This window comes from Bufo gargarizans, chromosome 9, assembly GCF_014858855.1.
Source record: "Bufo gargarizans isolate SCDJY-AF-19 chromosome 9, ASM1485885v1, whole genome shotgun sequence".
NCBI lineage: Eukaryota > Metazoa > Chordata > Amphibia > Anura > Bufonidae > Bufo > Bufo gargarizans.
In genome coordinates, this window is record NC_058088.1 from 164,648,290 (window position 1) to 164,667,805 (window position 19,516).

The following is a 19,516-nucleotide window of genomic DNA, read 5'->3' on the forward strand; positions in this document are numbered from 1 at the left end:
TTAATGATCGGGGCAGCAGCCAGTCTGAGGTCCGGACACGCCCCCTCTCCTGGACATTTAAATGGCCCAGTGCACTGGACTCCTGTGACAGGGGGGCTGGACTCCTTGCTGCTTGGTCATTGGTCATGAGGGCAGCCAATGATGAAAGGCCTGATTATAGACTATTGGGATTTATTACAGGAGCGTTTAATGCGTCTCTTAACGCATCAGTTCCTGCAGAGTGCTGAATCCGGCCTGAGGTACACAGCAAGGGAGCAGTACACCTCACATGTATATGGCTCAGATAGGGAGATGGAATGGGAGAGGTAGAGATAAAGAGATAGAGATACTCAGATGATAGATAGAGAGAGATAGACAGAGATAGGAGATAGATAGATAGATAGATAGATAGATAGATAGATAGATAGATAGATAGATAGAGAAAGAGATAGATATGGACAGATAAAGAGATAGATAGACAGACAGATGATGGATTGATATAGATAGATAGATAGATAGATAGATAAAGACATAGATATAGACAGAGAAAAGGAGATATAGATAGAATATGTATAGAGAGAGTAGAGAGAGAGGTAGATAGATAGATAGATAGAATGATAGATAAAGAGGAAAGGAGATAGCTAGATAAAGAGATATAGATAGATAAAGAGAGATAGAGAAAGAGATTTACATAGACAGACAGATAGATAGGTAGACAGATAGAGAGATAATAGATATAGAGAGATAGAGAAAGACAGATGATAGCTATATAGAGATAAAAAGACAGACGGAGAAAAACAGATCGAGGATAGAGAGAGAGAGAGAGAGAGAGAGAGAGAGAGAGAGAGAGAGAGAGAGAGAGAGAGCGATAATAGATAAAGACATAGTCGGACATAGGACATTAGCTGGACTTAGCTCCTGTGACAGGACTGACATGTCCGGTTGACTTGGGTGAATAAAGCCTTTTTGCACATTATTTTTGCAGAGTATTTTTTTATTCTACACAGATTTGGGAACAGGGTCCTATAGTCCGGCACGTGTCTTATTATTCCATAAGGAGTGCTGTCTTTTCCTGCTGTACATAGATACACATATAGTGTACACACACTAGCAGCACAGCAGTAAAACAAAGAAAACTGCCAGAGATGTGGCAGCACTCTATGTAAGGATAGAAGGACAGACAGATAGATATATAGATAGATAGATAGATAGATAGATAGATAATTTATATATCATCTATCTATCCTATTATCTATCATATCGATTTCTCTGTCTCATTACTGGAGAACTGTGGAGGTATCTAGGACAGGACTCTGGTGATGAGCCGCCAGCAGTCGGGAGCTGGGATGAGGCACATCAGTCTATCTTCACACTTTACAATAATAACTGGTCACATGAAAATAAAGCAGAACAAGGAATAAGGATGACTTATAAATAATATGTACCAAAGTGTCTGTACTGTCGCCCCGCATTTAGCGAATACTGTATAGGCGGCTTGTACTGTCTCTGTATGTAACAGGGCAGAGCTGAGCAGTCTACAACAGTGGATTCAGTAGCATTGCATTCTATTCATTAACAAATGCGGAGGTGATGCATTTAGAAGACATGGAATTGAATTTGCCTGATTTGTCTTAATTTAAAAAAATTAAATTAAAACAATTGTCTATCTATTATCTATCTAGTATCTGTCTATCTATTTATTATCTATTTATCTAATATCTATCTAATATCTAGTTATCTATTGTCTACTATCACAAATTCACAATTAATGTGCATATAAATTAATAAGTAACGTATTTGTGTGTGTATATATGTGTAGGCATAAAATATGTGTGTATACTGTGATAATATATATATAAAATATGAATGTGTGTATATATAAATATATATTAATATATATATATATATATATATATATAGGTCTAACCTATGTATGTGTATACTGATATGTATATATATATATATATATATATAAACCTTAAAGTAGTATATAAACATGAATATAATCATACAAAAATAATATATCATACTATAATGTACTGTATATATATATATCTCAAGGAAAATGGCGGCACTGGTACAAAATCAAATAGAGTTAGGGTGCACGTCCCAAGGGGAATAGGCTTCTTACCCTTGTATAAATTATTGTAAAAAAAATGTAAAAATAAATTACCCCAATGTATAAATCCAGAAAAACGGGTGGCACTCCAAAGGATAAAAGTAAGTGAACCTTTATTCACCCATATATATATATATATATATATATATATATATATATATATACTGAGAATATAAAATACATTTATACAATTAGTAGGAAATGAATAGACTGAATAAAACAGACCAAAAAAAATAAAAAAGAATAAATCGACGGCTGAATTTTCTAAGCATTATCTCTCTATGATTCTATCACCTCGGTTATTACTATTATAAATGGGATTATTGTACATTTGGGCTCTCCTCTCTGCTTTTCCCACAGAAGGAGCTGCTGACAGGTAGGTATCTCCAGCAGCAGACATATGTGACTCTCACTATTGTAATAACCACTCACAATTAGTTTATTAATAGCCTTTAAATTGCCATTAAAATGTCATGTGCGGCCAGAAGAAAGGGGTTCATTTAATCCTGAAAGAGCCGAGTCCGTCCTTTCTTCGGTGAAGTCCTGGCCCGTCTGTTGCTCCCATTCTCCCATTGCCGCTTTCACCCGCAGCACAATGTCGTCAGGAAAGTTTTATTCATCCGCAATCTGCACAGGAGGCTACATGAGGTGCAGCGGGCGTTTATTACCTGACAAAACCGCATAGAAATGACAGATAAGCAGGGATCGAGCTGAGAGCTGAGAAGGCACTGAAACCCTCCACACTTCAGCTGCTGAAGGCCAAAAACGCTGAGAAAAAAAGAAAGTGAAAAGAGACAAAAAAACGCATAAATATAAGCGGATCCGGGGAAGTTGTCCTCAGTCAGAGCTCAGGCAGCATCCAGGCTGGACCCCGGCTACACCGCAGGGGCCCCTGCCTCCTCTCCGCCGGGGCGGCTGCTATTCAGGGGTTTCCTCTTCTTGTTTTAGTAAACTGGATTCCAGTACAGATGACAAGGACAATGGTGGTGAGTGTGACAGAAACCAGCACCTGCACTGGACAGCAGTAGTGGTACATCATGTATGTGAGGGGCAGTAACAGGGGTGTCAGGGCACAGGGGTCTCTCCAGTATCAGGGGTATCAGCGTACATGAGTCTCTCCAGTATCAGGGGTGTCAGGGCACAGGGGTCTTTCCAGTATCAGGGGTATCAGGGCACAGGGGTCTCTCCAGTATCAAAGGGTATCAGGGCACAGGGGTCTCTCCAGTATCAGGAGTATCAGGGCACAGGGGTCTCTCCAGTATCAGGAGTATCAGGGCACAGGGGTCTCTCCAGTATCAGGAGTATCAGGGCACAGGGGTCTCTCCAGTATCAGGGGTATCAGGGCACAGGGGTGACTCCAGTATCATCAGGAGTATCAGGGCACAGGGGTCTCTCCAGTATCAGGAGTATCAGGGCACAGGGGTCTCTCCAGTATCAGGGGTATCAGGGCACAGGGGTGACTCCAGTATCATCAGGAGTATAAGGGCACAGGGGTCTCTCCAGTATCAGGGGTATCAGGGCACAGGGGTGACTCCAGTATCATCAGGAGTATCAGGGCACAGGGGTCTCTCCAGTATCAGGAGTATCAGGGCACAGGGGTCTCTCCAGTATCAGGGGTATCAGGGCACAGGGGTCTCTCCAGTATCAGGCAGTATCAGGGGTGTCAGGACACAGGGGTCTCTCCAGTATCCCAACAGGACACAGACCACAACACTCCCAGTACAACCTGCACACAGCCAACAGACAGATCTATCTATCTATCTATCTATCTATCTATCTATCTATCTATCTATCTATCTATCATCTATCTATCTTGTATCTATCTATCTATTTTTCTATCTACTATCTAATTATCTATCTCATATCTATCTATCTAGTATCTATCTATTCATCTGTATATCTATCTACTATCTAATTATCTATCTATCTATCTATCTATCTATCTATCTATCTATCTATCTGTCTGTTTATCTCTATGTCTGTCTATGTCTAATCTATGTCTCTCTCTATCATAAATAGATTGTCCCTTAATTCTATTTAAATATTATTTATCCGTAAAATCTATATATTATCAGTTGTCTATCCATTATAAATCTGTTATTTTGCAAATTATCTATCTACTGTATCTATCTATCCATCTATTATAAATCTATCAGAAATATTTTTTTTCTCTATTGTTTATTTAGCTATTCACTAAGCATCTACAGATTATTGTCTAATTATCGATTGTCTATTCATATATTATATATCTAACCATTTAAAAAATCTATATTGTATCTCTCTCTCTCTCTCCATATATATATATATATGTGTGTGTGTCATATATCTATCTATCTATTATCTATCTATCTATCTATCTATCTATCTATCTATCTATCCTGTTTTGGCTATTTATATATTCTCTATCTATCCACTAAAAAAAATCTATATATAGCTCGTAAATATATATATATATATATATATATATATATATATATATATATATCAATTGTCTATCTATCTATCTATCTATCTATCTATCTATCTATCAGTTATCTACCTATTATCTATCTATCTATCTATCTATCTATCCGTTTTGTCTATTTCGTTATATATTCTCTATCCATTAAACAATCTACCACTTCCCATATGATGGCAGAATATAATTAGTAGAACATGAAGCGATTGCAAATCCTATGCAGGAGTAATATTAATAATTAATTTGCTGATTTGCCTCATTACATTATTATATTTGTACTTCAGAGGCGAATAACAATTTCATTTAAAAACATTTTTTTTTATTCATTTCAGAGGCTAATGGCATTTTATGACAACCAGTCAGTAGAGACCTTTCCATGTAGTCTTGTATGGATCTGTTCACACGTTTTCTATCGCATTTCTTCATTTAATCGATGTAATAAAATGCACTAGGACTACAAATACCTAAAAGTATCGTTTTATGAAATAGATATGAGAGACATAGAATATATAGATTCACAGATTAATAGACAAATGCATGTAATAGATTAATAGACACATAACACGTAGATAGATAGATAGATAGATAGATAGATAGATATGAGATAGATAGATAATAGATAAATAGATAGATAGTAAAGCAAAGAAGGCAGCACTCCAGATGATAATGAAAAAAGTGGATGGCTTATTCACTCATCAGCAACGTTTCAGCTCTCTCTATGGAGCCTTTTTCTTTATTGTAGATAGATAGATAGATAGATATTAGCTAGATACACTGACCCAGGGCGTGTCTGCTCCCCTACTAATGTATAATTTTAGACCTGCCAATAAAGTTTTATTGATAGATATTAGATAGATAGATATTAGATAGATATGAGATAGATAGATATTAGATAGATATGAGATAGATATTAGATAGATAGATATTAGATAGATATTAGATAGATAGATATTAGATAGATATTAGATAGATAGATATTAGATAGATATTAGATAGATAGATATTAGATAGATATGAGATAGATATTAGATAGATAGATATTAGATAGATATTAGATAGATAGATATTTTAGATAGATATTAGATAGATATTAGATAGATATGAGATAGATATTAGATAGATATTAGATAGATATGAGATAGATATTAGATAGATAGATAAGAGATTGATTAAGAGACAGTAAAAGGCTGGAAAATTATTGGTAGATCTGTATAATAAATAATAGGGAGACAGAACAGCAGATAATATACTATAGATACGGAATTACACTAAAATAAATGTTTTATAAAATAATAGTAGTAGATACAGCACAGACACACAGACCGAATGAAGAGGAAGAATGGATACTTTAAGATGAATGGACAGAGAGATAACACCAGAGAGAAGTTATCTCCTTTCTCCTGTCTGTACATTAAATTAATAAGCCATTATGCTGTATATAATATAGAATTCATCAATTCTAACTATGGATTAAAAAGCCGCATATAAAACAGATCGATGACAACATAAAAAAAAATCAAGGGAGGCAAACGAGTAAAGAATAGATAAATCCCTAGGGAAGAGTAAAATATAAGATGGACAGAGACCTAAGCATAGAGACAGGGATCATCTTGCCATTTTTCCATTGAAATAAGCCATTTATTACAGTGTTTTCCTTAGAATGTCTCTGTTATTAAAGGCAATGCTGATAAATGGCTCCCTGTAGATCTGTGCGGGCTATGCCATTTGTTTTACTCTGACCTGTACTCTCTCTATAAGGTGTTACAGAGTTTTATACCTCTCCTTAGTTTCTATGCTCCCCACCTTTGTGTGTGAACATTTTGTTGGATTTACCTCTTTTTGAGATGTTTTACCTTCATTCCGCGTTGGCAAGCCTAACATTAGCAAAAACTGTTTCCCACCATGGATGTCTAACCATGAACCCCATCTATCTGATTCTAGGGTAACAGGGAGTGATTTCTCAGGGGTTTCCAGTGTATATCATCCCACCAGCCTCAGCTTTTATTTATTTATTTTGAACATTATTTTGAGATGAAGGTTACTTGAGGGAATGAAGCTGCCTATTTTAGTGGAGTATATTATCATTTATTTCTTGAGTTTGTATTACTCTTTAATACTTATATGATGGGGGTGACTTCAGTACAGATTACCTGGTTGTCAATAAGGTGAAATAAAGCCTGCATCACACTAGAATTAAACTGAATGCTTGGGGGGAGGGTTACATGTGCCAGGGGTAGTGGTTGGGGTAGTCTTTCTTGGCTAGGGTTTGGAAATTAAATAATTTGATATTTTCTGGAAAAGTTTAGCTACACCTCGCCTCTGCCCTACACAAAAAAGTATCACTGTGTTTTCATGCAGGCTCCGCAGAATAAAACATACCTGATCCCCAACAGACACTTTTATCAGGTTCTGTAAAACAAGTAGTGTAAGCATAGTAATATATATATATATGGAAAAGTGATGGAAATGTGAATGAATTATATATATATATATATATATATATATATATTTCATATAATTCATTAATTCACGTTTTAATTTTATATATATATATATATATATATATATATATATATATATATAATAGAATGTTATACATTCTATTTTTCATCACTTTTCATCACTTTTCATAATTGAATTGAAAACCTTGAGGGAACTGATCACACATTTCTGTAGCTTTGGTACCAGGATCTCTGAAAATGTATTGAAGTGCAGTGAATATACTGGGTCTTAATTTTTCAATCGTATCTATGATGATTACAGTGATCAATTGGCCAAAATGACATGAGATTTCTTTGAAACAATGATATGCTAATCGAGAAACTTGCATTAGTGATTTATAATTATTTATTATATTTTATTTTTCTGATATTTATGTTGCTATTTGTTGCATACTGTAACATACTGTCTATATATATATACACACACACACAGTGTATAGATCTGTACATATTTTATCTATCTATCCATCTATCTCCTATCTCTGTATCTATCTATCTATTATATCTGTATCTATCTATCTCATATCTCTGTATCTATCTATCTATCTATCTATCTAATATTTGCAGGGCTAAAACCCCTTTAAGGGTCTCACTCATTTCTATATGATGCTAACAGATGTAATAGATATACTGTTGCAATCAAGATCAGTTTTATTGGATGGGTCTTAAAAATAGAAGCAGATAAAACATTATTAATCAATACATCGATAAAAAAAAAGTAGAAATGTGCAGCATTTGAGGGTTCAGGTTAGCTTGAATGTGCTGGGTAGCTTTATATTGGCACAACATATGGCTAGCAGTGATAAGTCAAATTTCTGAAACAAACAAAATGTGAATAAAATTGAGATGTTTTTGCACAATTTCCCAATAAGGATGGAAATGACATTTATTTAGATGCCCATGATATAAAATGGATTTAATAATATATATTTTTTTGCTGTAAATAATATCAAAACAGAGAAGGAAATGATATTTTATGATAATTTCAAGGCTTTTTGTATCCCTTTAGTACAAAATTATCTTTCAATATTTCTTATTTTTTTAAACCTGGCATATCCCTCCAGGGCTAATTGTGAGAAAATGAATTAGTTCATGTTTTTTTTTTTTTTTTTGTTTTGTTTTCAAAAGATCACTGTTTTACACACTATGATGTATTTAAGTACAACTGCTGACATAGAAATTGCAAAAAATGAATAAAAAAATTCCATTAGGTAACCAGACCTATCCTTGTCCATGTAAGTAGCATTCTTATTAAATTACCAGACCTATCCTTGTCCATGTAAGTAGCATTCTTATTAAATTAGTACAATGCATATATTCTGTAACTACTGTCATTTATAGTAAAATATACTTGCCATTAAAGCACTGAACTAAAGTATTGCTTTTAGATGTATACATTTGTGTATTAATAGATGCAATATGCAAAAGTCTGTTGAAGATTCATGAAATTACTGAAACTGTTCTTTATCATCTTAAGGTGAAATGAGTCGACCATTGAATTCCTCCTTATAAGAATGATTATGAATAGAATAGATCTAATTGAATTGTAAATGAAAAAAAAACAAAAAAAAAACTCCATTATGAATATAGTAATGTAGCAATGTACTAATCACTTGCTTATACTCAGTAGATGGATTCAGTGTAGAGGTATTCTTTATTCTACCTATTTAACTACCGGATTGCTATTCACTAGCCATCAGCGTCACCTGGCCTATTCCATTTTATGGCTCTATAATAATGCCATTGAGCGTGAATTAATGTATGCATATTCATAGTGTTGTATTCAAAGTAATTAGAATTGCTCATCTTATAGACTCATGAATGCATTCCCTAAGTACCAGTCAGGTCTACTCCTACAGAACTATATAGAATGGGCTGCTCACTCATTATGTATGCACATTTATGTTTCTATATGCTCAAAAAGTTTACAAGGTTGTCCAGGATTAGAAAAACATGGCTGCTCAACCCAAGAACCCCTGCTCATGCCATTTCCCTTTAATAAACATTTTTTTCAAGGACTTTAAAGGGGTTGTGCACCTTTGGGTGGCAACCCCCCCCCCCCCCTCCCCCTTCATGCTTGAGCAAACCATACTTTGCTGGCTCCCCAATTCTTTTCTCCCAGGTCTCAGCTGCTCCCAGGATGTAAGTTTTGACACAGCTGCAGCCAACTGCTGCCCGCAGAGGTGACCGCCTAATGTCAAATGATCAGGTGACACCAGGGTTGCAGGTCACCGCTGTAGGCAACGATTGGCTGCAGCTGCATCAAAAGAGTTTCCATCCTGAGAGTGACGGGGAGCAGCCAACGCCAGGGAGATAAGGAACGGGACCCAAGGCAGGTTAATATGCTTCCCTTCGCAGGTCTTCTCAGGTCTGAGGAGCCCTCTCCTGCATAATGGAAATGGGACGGACCCGTTTTTCAGCCCATAGACTTCTATTATGACGGAATGAATAACGAAATGCCTCTAAAGTCATTCCGTTATAGAATTGCGTTATGGACCGTGGTAACAGAATCCATAACGCAATTCTTCTTTTAGGGTACTTTCACACTAGCGTTGTTCGGATCCGGCAGGCAGTTCCGGCAACTGAACTGCCTGCCGGATCCGACAAAATGTATGCAAATGGGATTTTATATATATATTTTTTGACCCGTTTGACCTGTTAGATCCATCTCATCCGGAATAACAGATCCGGTATTAAATTTTTTTCAAAGATCAAAAGCAAAAATAGCTCCTCCTACGTCCCGGCTCATGCGTAGACTGGAAAACCGGATCCAGCAACGCGGCAATTTCCAGAACACTTGTTATTGGATCCGGCAGTAATACATCCCCATGGGAATTAAGGCCGGATCCGGCAAGTGCGGTAGTGTTTTGAGATTTTGGCCAGAAAAAAATATAGCAGCAAGCTGTAGTATTTTGTCTGGTCAAATTCCGTACAAGGGACGGAACGGAAGACATCCTGATGCCTCCTGAACTGATTGCTTTCCATTCAGAATGCATTAGGACAAAACTGATGCGTTTTTTTTCTGGTATTGAGACCCTTTACTAGATTTCAATACCGGAAAAGAATAACGCTAGTGTGAAAGTACCCTTACCAGTAAACAAATTGCAAACGAATTTCATAAGCAGAAATTCGCTCATTTCTAGGTATAAACCATCTCTCAAACAGTACATTTTTTGCAGGTTGCTTGTGAGTAGAAAATTCTACCCTATACTTTTCTACACAGTTAAAAAAAAGTAAAGTATATACGGTATACTGGGATGATAGGCCAAACGGGCATGCACAATTTTGCAGAACAGGTGCGGACCCATTAATTTCAATGACCCACAACAAATGCGGACTGCACACCGCGTGCTGTCTGCATCCGTAGTTCCGTTCCGCGGCCCTGCAAAAAAATAAAAAATAGAACATGTCCTATTCTTGTCCGCAATTGCATACAAAAATAGGCATTTTCTATGATAGCGGCGGCGTGTGCGGTCCACCAAATACGGTATCTGTGTTTTGTGGATCTTTACACTGTCTAGTCTAACTTTACACCATTTATTTGCTTATTTTACTTTAAAAAATGCACCAATTTTTATTTTATTTTTTATTTTGTTTTTGTTGGGCACATAATGTGGTGTTTCAAGACAAACCCCTCACCAGTAAGGCTACTTTCACACTATTGTTCCTATTTTCCGGTATTGAGATCTGTCATAGGGTCTCAATACCGAAAAAAACAAAAAAAACGCTTCCGTTTTGTCCTCGTTCATTGTCAATGGGGACAAAATGTAACTGAACAGAACGGAACGCTCCAAAAAGCATTCCGTTCCATTCTCATACTGGAGAGCAAACCGCAGCATGCTGCAGAGCCCCGCAAGTGAAGAAGGGCGCACTGCGCATGCGCAGCCACCCTCCATTCATTTTCTATGAGGCCGGCGAAAATAGCCGAGCACTGGCTCGGTTATTTCCGTCAGCCCCATAGCAATGAATGGGAGAGGGGGCCGCACATGTGCGGTACGCTTCCATTAACTTCTATGGCGATCCGGCTTTGCGGTGGCCAGACCGAAGTCCTCCAGCAACCACCTTGCGGGGCTCCGTTCTCTATATAGGTATATCCTAGCGATATGCCCCCATTGTCCATGATGAGACAACCCCCTTAAAGTGAACCTGTCACCTGGATTGTATGTATAGAGCTGAGGACATGGGCTGCCAGATCGCCGCTAGCACATCCAGTCCCCATAGCTCTGTGTGCTTTTATGTTATTGTGGGCGATCTAGCAGCCCATGTCCTCCACTCTATACCCAAAATCCAGGTGACAGGTTCCCTTTAAGAACTCAAGTAAATGTAGATGCACTAGTATACCAAACACAATCCATGGGCAAGCAGAGTTGTTTTGGGTAAAAAACTACATTTTTTTTCAAATCATAGACAATCCCTTTATTTATTTCCTTATTTCTCCAATATCCGTTCAAACAGCAGCAGAAAACATTTAATACAAATGCACACAGAAGCCTTAACAGCTAAATATCATCACATTTTTTTGTCTTTTAATGTATATATTTAGTTCTCCTTTGTTGCAGTCTCTGTTCTTGTTAGTGGATTCATTTTCATGTTTTCCAAAGACGTCTATGAGATATTGTTATTGTAAAAGTCCTTCACATAGTCAATGATGCTGAGGCCAGGGCTATGGGCCCATTGTTCTACGTCAGCAGAATTCTTGTTTAATTAAACCATACTACCTTATTGTAGATGAATCCACCCCCAGGGCTCATTGTTTTTGCAGGACGATCTGTAGTATTTATTGATACTATTTTGGAGTGTTTTAGAATTTTTGATCACTTTTTATAAAAATTTTTGAGGGAGGTGAAGTGATGAAAAAAAGTCGAATTGGCCATATTTTTTTTCCCATTACGCCACTCACCGTATTTTATATATTTTAATAGTGTGGACATTTGTAGACACAGCAATGCCTATGATGTTTATTTTTTATTTTTATGTCAATTTTGAGGAAAGAAGGTGATTTAAATATTTTTATTTATTTATTTTTTTTAAACTTTTTTTAGGTCCCCAAGTGGACCACAATATGCAGTCGTTAGATTGCAATTTGTATAAAGCATTGGAATGTTACCCATTACAATATACAAAGATCGGTATATTCCAATACAGGGCTGACACCTGCAGGCCTGAATTGTAATATACTAGTAATAAGCCTAGATGCCTTCCCTGATCTCATCCCGTGGGAGGCGTTCCTGCCTGGCAAGCGTAGCCTCCAGATTTTTGGCCTTTCAGATGCCGTGGTCACATTTGACAATTGTATCTGAGGGGTTTAAATGTCCACGATTGGCATTACTATGCAAGACAATTCACATACTAATGTATGGGGGACCATTGTGTGAGGGTTAACCTCAACAATACATTTACTGACAGTGGAGGGGGAGGGAAGCCCTCATTCAATAAGTTAAATTGACTTAGTGAGGGTTGTCCTCCCCCATCACTGTCAGTAAGTATATGGTTGGTGGTGGTGGTGGTGGGGTCCCCTATATTCTGGTCCCCATACCTTGGTTTATGTCACGTACAATTTGTGTTATATGTCTTTCCTGTACCTCACAGCACACCGAGAACTTCAGGTTTAATTTATTTTTATTTTTTTAATTGGCATGTCATACAAAAAGTATCGTAGATTCCTGTTATAGATACAATTATTAGGCAATCACTTCTGCTAGACTGAAAGAGCTAACTGCATATTATATAGAATGATTTTAAACTAGATAACATAACTTTAGCCTATTTTTTTATCCTTCTATACAATGATCTATTTAAAAAACATTCTTGGTTTCCATCATAATATTATTCTTTTTTATTTTATTTTTTTACACAATCATAGTTGTCAAGGCCTTAATTTTCATTGTACTGCTATATACAAAAAAAAAAAAAAAACAATGAAAAAATTGCCTACTGTGGAGTATGAATGCTAACATGCTCATTTCAGTTTGCCGATCAGACTGGCAAGGTAAAGGTTTGTGTGTGTACATAATAACAGGTAGATTTTTCCTTACCACACTCATCTTAGGCTACTATCACACTCACGTTTTGGCTTTCCATTTGTGAGATCCGTTCAGAGCTCTCACAAGCGGTCCAAAACCGATCAGTTTTGCCCTAATAGAAAAGGATCCGCTCAGAATGCATCAGTTTTCCTCCGATCAGTCACCATTCCGCTCTGGAGGCGGACACCAAAACACTGCCTGCAGCGGTTTTCTGTCCGCCATATGGTGCGGAGCAAGACGGAGCCGTAAGTCAATGGGGACAGATCCGTTTGTAATAGCTCAGTTTGAGGCGGATCCGTTTCCAACCATTTTGCTCACTGAGCATGCTCAAGAATTGTCCCCTCCCCCAGCGGCCATCTTGGATCAACTTGGGAAACAAGCTGGACTTGGCAAACAAACTGGTAAGTATAGAAAGTTTTAATGTCTGTCTATCTTTCTTTATCTCTTTCTATCTGTCTATCATCTATCTATCAATCACTGGGGGGAGATTATGGCACTGGGGGGGCTGATGGCACTTCGGGAGCTGATGGCACTGAGGGAGCTGATGGCACTGAGGGGGGGATGATGGCACTGAGGATGGGGCTGATGGCATGGGGGGGAGATTATGGCATGGGGGTAATGGCACTTAGGGGGCTGATGGCACTGAGGGGGGCTGATGGCAATGAGGGGGGCTGATGGCATGGGGGAGATTATGGCACTGGGGGGATGATGTCACTGATGGGGGCTGCCTGGCACTGAGGGGGGCTGAAGGCATGGGGGGAGATTATGGCATGGGGTAATGGCACTGAGGGGGCTGATGGCACTGAGGGGGGCTGATGGCACTGAGGGGGGCTGAAGGCATGGGGGGAGATTATGGCATGGGGTAATGGCACTGAGGGGGCTGATGGCACTGAGGGGGGCTGATGGCAATGAGGGGGGCTGATGACAATGGGGGGCTGATGGTATGGGGGAGATTATGGCACTGGGGGGCTGATGGCACTGAGGGGGGCTTTAAAAACATGATCTTGGGAATAATGTTTTTTTTTTTTTTTTTTTTTTTTTTTAGCATCTTCAAAAAGCCATATATAAAAAGCCATATATACAGGTCCTTCTAAAAAAATTTGCATATTGTGATAAAGTTCATTATTTTCTGTAATGTACTGATAAACATTAGACTTTCATATATTTTAGATTCATTACACACCAACTGAAGTAGTTCAAGCCTTTTATTGTTTTAATATTGATGATTTTGGCATACAGCTCATGAAAACCCAAATTTCCTATCTCAAAAAATTAGCATATTTCATCCGACCAATAAAAGAAAAGTGTTTTTAATACAAAAAAAGTCAACCTTCAAATAATTATGTTCAGTTCTGCACTCAATACTTGGTGGGGAATCCTTTTGCAGAAATGACTGCTTCAATGCGGCGTGGCATGGAGGCAATCAGCCTGTGGCACTGCTGAGGTGTTATGGAGGCCCAGGATGCTTCGATAGCGGCCTTAAGCTCATCCAGAGTGTTGGGTCTTGCGTCTCTCAACTTTCTCTTCCCAATATCCCACAGATTCTCTATGGGGTTCAGGTCAGGAGAGTTGGCAGGCCAATTGAGCACAGTAATACCATGGTCAGTAAACCATTTACCAGTGGTTTTGGCACTGTGAGCAGGTGCCAGGTCGGGCTGAAAAATGACATCTTCATCTCCATAAAGCTTTTCAGCAGATGGAAGCATGAAGTGCTCCAAAATCTCCTGATAGCGGCTGCATTGACCCTGCCCTTGATAAAACACAGTGGACCAACACCAGCAGCTGACATGGCACCCCAGACCATCACTGACTGTGGGGACTTGACACTGGACTTCAGGCATTTTGGCATTTCCCTCTCCCCAGTCTTTCTCCAGACTCTGGCACCTTGATTTCCGAATGACATGCAAAATTTGCTTTCATCCGAAAAAAGTACTTTGGACCACTGAGCAACAGTCCAGTGCTGCTTCTCTGTAGCCCAGGTCAGGCGCTTCTGCCGCTGTTTCTGGTTCAAAAGTGGCTTGACCTGGGGAATGCGGCACCTGTAGCCTATTTCCTGCACACGCCTGTACACGGTGGCTCTGGATGTTTCTACTCCAGACTCAGTCCACTGCTTCCGCAGGTCCCCCAAGGTCTGGAATCGGTCCTTCTCCACAATCTTCCTCAGGGTCCGGTCACCTCTTCTCGTTGTGCAGCGTTTTCTGCCACACTTTTTCCTTCCCACAGACTTCCCACTGAGGTGCCTTGATGCAGCACTCTGGGAACAGCCTATTCGTTCAGAAATGTCTTTCTGTGTCTTACCCTCTTGCTTGAGGGTGTCAATGATGGCCTTCTGGACAGCAGTCAGGTCGGCAGTCTTACCCATGATTGCGGTTTTGAGTAATGAACCAGGCTGGGAGTTTTTAAAAGCCTCAGGAATCTTTTGCAGGTGTTTAGAGTTAATTAGTTGATTCAGATGATTAGGTTAATAGCTCGTTTAGAGAACCTTTTCATGATATGCACATTTTTTTAGATTCTAAAATATATGAAAGTCTAATGTTTATCAGTACATTACAGAAAATAATGAACTTTAACACAATATGCTATTTTTTTTTAGAAGGACCTGTATATATATATATATATATATATATATATGAAAAAGTAAATTGGAAGGATTTTCTGTAGTGGGCAAGCACGAGCTTATCTACTGGAAAGTAAGTTCTTGAAATAAATATTTTATAAATGTGAAATCTCTGTCAATGTTGCTCTAAACATGTTCATATACCGTTTTTAATCTGCATTTGGTCTTGTATTATGTCTCTTACAGATGTCTTCACCATCTGATTAGGAGCAGAGAGGTTGACCCAGAAGGCGCCGTCGAATTCAGCAGCCGGTAAGTATAACAAGCAACGCTTAGAGTGTGGAATACTGTTTTATTCATTGCATTAATCAGTATGTGCTTCTTCTTCATCATCCTCCGGCTCACCTACTGAAGCCTCGGCGTCACCAAGGGGAGGTGGACTGAGCACGGACCACGGCTGGCAAGAAGTAAGTATATTTATATATATTGTCTTTAAAAAAATATAACTATGGTTTAACATTTTCTCTTTATTTTTTTGTTAGGAACCTGCACCTATAGCTGCCAGGCAGGATTCCCCCAGTCTCTTCCAGAGTTCGTGGGAGAGCCCGTGGTGGTCAGGGATGTGTAAGTATCGAATACGTTGTTTTAATTAGCATTTGGTTTTTGGACTTTAAGGCTCCATTCACACGTCCGTAGTTTGTTTTGCAGACCTCACATCACCGGCACTAATAGAATATGCCTATTCTTGTCCGCAATTGCGGACAAGAATAGGACATGTTCTATTTTTTTTTCGTGCGGCCCCATAGAAATGAATGGGTCCGCAATTCCGTTCCGCAAAATGTGGATCGAAATTGCGGATGTGTGAATGGGGCCTTATTAAATTTAGTTTTTCTTTTTATTCCATGGTTACAGAGTCTCCACCAGGGAAGATGAGGAGTTTGTTGTCCCTCATATCGATAACGAACTCCTCATCCAACTGGTGGAGGCACGTCCCGCTTTATGGGACCACACTGACCTTCACCATGCCGACCATCAGCGCACCCAGTGGCTCGGGAGGGAGAACAGTGAGGCGTTATTCACCACCTGGGGGGATCTCACTATGGCGGCTCAGAGGCAATGTGATAAGTACAACAATATGTATTTTTACCACATTCATATTGTTAACCTAACAGCATACAACATTTTTTTTCACTGTTCAAAAGGTTCTCATTCAGTGGCGGTCAATCCGGGACCGCTTCAAGAGGGATTATAATCGGGAGGTTCAGGCCCCCGAATGGATCCGCAGCAACCTCAAGGCCGTCCTATATGTATAGTGCCGCCTTGGGGTTCCTAAGATGGACTTTGGCGTTAAGAAGCAGTGATGGTCAGTTCGCACTGTTCGCCAGCGAACACATGCGGGCTGCCATCTTTAGTAAGGTAGACTCACCCGTCCGGCAATGCACAGGTAAGCCCTTACCTGTGCCTGTGCCGGGAGCCGGTCTGAAATCAAATGCAGTCGGGGGCCTTCATCGGGCTGTTCTCGGAACTACCTTCTCCCGGTGACTGCAATTGATTTCAGACCGGCTCCCGGCACAGGCACAGGACAGGTGAGTCTACATTACTAAAGATGGCAGTCTGCATGTGTTCGCTGGCGAACACTGCGAACTGACCATCACTGTTAAGAAGGTAATATTTTTTTTTTAAGTCCTGGAAAGAGAGTTTGATTTCCTCTCCCTATGAGTTCAAGGGGCTGTCTGAGACAGAGGAGCGTTTGGCCTCTCTGTTCCAGGCAGCCCCCTATGGTCGGAGGTAGCCATAGCATAGAACCTGAATGCAGTATTTGAAGGCTAATTATTTTTTCTTTTTTCCTACAGAACTGCCAGCAGCACTCGGGTGCCTGACCCACCTCTTGAGGCGAACCCGGAACCGACCGCCACCCCCAGCCCTCCTGTCCATCATGAACCTGCTTAGGACAATCCCGGTCTCCTACCGGGTCCCTATGCTCAACAGAGGCTCTTAATGTCCACTAGAATTTGAGAGCCCTGTTGAACAGCCAGAGATCCGGTAGGAGCTGTCGCAGTGATTCTGCAAACCTTGCAGAGGTCGTATCTGACGCTCTAGTAGGTTTCGCGGAAGAAATAAAGTTAATGAGGGATGACTTGATACGCCGCTGGGAGGGGGCAGAGATGGCACGTCAATTCAGCCCTCATCACCTTTATGCGCTAATCTTAGTCCCTGTGATGGACAAAATGTCGCCCGAGCAGGTGCATGAGTTTAAGAACATAGTTGAAAACGGGTCATGGGAAATCTTGCACCGCCCCCCATCCCACACCTACGCCCTACCCCCCGAGCATGTGTTCCCTTCTGCCTCATTTTCTTCTTCTCCTTCTCCACACTATTTTCCTCCCACTTCTTTCCAAACTCCCTCCTCCACACATGCTCGGGAACCCTCCAGTTCAGACCTATCCTCTCTCGACACCCCACAAATTTGCCTCGCATCCTTTCCTACGGCCCGTCATTTTTATTCAGCCTTCATGGAGGACAGGGGGGCTAGCATTGCCAGCCCAAGACAGTCCACACCGCGACAGTCCACCTCCACCAGCCGCCCTGATGATAGCAACGGAGCATTTCAAGCTCCAATGCTCTCCCTTGCCCTGCGCTCGGGAGGCGATGATGTTCCTGCGCAGTGCGCTCACCAACACTTTTATGTTCTCGATATAGGTGCGTGTACATGCGCTGGTACGCAACTATAAGCTATAAGTCAATGGTGGCATATCCTAGCGATATGCTCCCATCGTCTTTGTTGAGACAACCCCTTTAAGCTATTGGCCCTTCCTCAATATTGCAAGGCACCATTATGTTTTTGTTGTTTGACAACATCCCACAATCTGCCTTGTCACGAGAAATAATGCTTGTTAAAGGGGTTATCCAAATACAGGACAGAAAAAACACCTCTGGTCATCTGTTGGGAACTTATCGGGTGGACCCAATACCTGGGCACGTCTTCTCCATCTCGCTTTGAGGATTAGTAACCTCAATCGCAGACGTAAGTGTGCAGGCAACATGATCCCAAAACACAAAGAGCCTGAATGGAGGTTTCCCTGCTTAAGTACACTGTAAAAGTGGGTGGACACTTTAAGAAACGCCTCCTTAAAAACGGATCCGCTAAATGGAAGCCAAAACGGAAACAAAAGTGACAAACATATCCTCTATACAGACTTATTAGTTTGAATGGGTTCCGTTCGCCTCCGTTTTGTCATTTGTGTAACAGATCCGTTTCAAAAGGATCCGTGAAACGTGCGTGTGAAAGTAGCCTTTGGGCTAGTTTTACACTAGAGGCAGAGTTCCGGCACTCTGTTCCGGCAGAGAACAGCATGGTGGATCTGAATGTATTATGGTGCTGCCGTAAGTTTGTAAGGCTCTGTCCAGCCTGCAATAACTTAATGGGAACCGGTGGAGATCCGGCCGCATTCCCTGCTGGAACAGTCATGTTAATGCTCCGTGCCTCTGCAGTCTGCAGCGGGTCTTGGCACTCTTTCACGGAGCGGATGCCACGCACGGCATCTGCTCGTGTGAAACGGCCCTAACTCTGCTGCTAGTGTGAAACTGGCCTAGTCCACGTGCTGAAAACTGCTTGGATTTCAATGACTGTGTCAAGAAGGGGCATGTTCCCCACTGATTGGGGCTAAAGCCGCATGTACATCCAAAATGCAAAATTGTGATAGAAACTTGAGGGTCAGCCCCAGATTTCTGCGGTGGAGTTTACGGTGGAAAAATTAAAGGGGTTTTCTGGGATCAGAACACTGATGGACTGTCCTGAGGATAGCCCATGAATATCAGATCAAGCTCTCTTTCTTTCAGTGATGTCTCTGAGGGCCCCAGTGTGCTCTCTCTATCCCT

At 40.2% G+C, this 19,516-nt stretch overlaps 1 protein-coding gene across 1 annotated transcript in view; it reads right to left on the minus strand.

Annotated features, from left to right (window-relative positions):
* NR5A1 (nuclear receptor subfamily 5 group A member 1) overlaps positions 1-19,516 on the minus strand; it is a 229,004-nt gene that overhangs the window by 165,580 nt on the left and 43,908 nt on the right. The window lies entirely within an intron of this gene.